Source organism: Frankliniella occidentalis, unplaced genomic scaffold, assembly GCF_000697945.3.
Source record: "Frankliniella occidentalis isolate FOCC.00 unplaced genomic scaffold, Focc_3.1 Scaffold183, whole genome shotgun sequence".
Lineage (NCBI taxonomy): Eukaryota > Metazoa > Arthropoda > Insecta > Thysanoptera > Thripidae > Frankliniella > Frankliniella occidentalis.
In genome coordinates, this window is record NW_026267309.1 from 196,326 (window position 1) to 197,049 (window position 724).

Below are 724 nucleotides of genomic sequence, written 5' to 3' on the forward strand. Positions count from 1 at the left end.
ATGCAGGGTTGTACATTTTTTCGCTTATTTTCGTCAAAAACACCCTCTAGCGCCTCAACGGTTTCAGCTAGAGCAAATCGGAGAAAATGTTCGCCCAAAGGGCTCTACTTTGATGAGTAACCCCCCAGGAGACTGTAAATAATTATTTTAAAAAACACTATTTGGGGGACCTGTGGTTTTTGATTTTTTTTAAATCCAATTTTCGAGCTAGAATGCTCTTCCTTGAACTCGATCTGCCTTTTTATGACACAAAACGACCCTGAAAATCCCAGGTCGCTAGCTCAATTTGTTCTCGAGTTATCGTGCGCACAGACAGACGGACAGACAGACAGACAGACGCGAAACTTTTTGATCACTGGAGTAATAGGCTGCGCTAATCGCTCAGCCAAAGATGATTTAGCTTAAAATGATATCAGCCTCACCAAGCTTTACAGCTACATGTACAGTGTTATGGAGCTGAACAAGATACTAGCTTTAATCACAGTCCTTGAGCAGAGGGAGAAAATAGTTTTAAAGAAAAGGTATGACAGAACCCTATCGGAACCATTCAACAGAATCCAAAGAATGATGGGGGCATACTGCTTCATCAAAGCTAATCGCACTGGAGTTGCTTCCAACATTGAAATGGATGTTGGCAGGGCGATTGATGAGGCCGAAAAAAATAAATTATTTGTTTTGTCCATTTACGTAGAAGAGCACAAGACTTCTGCCAAGTGCGGGGCGG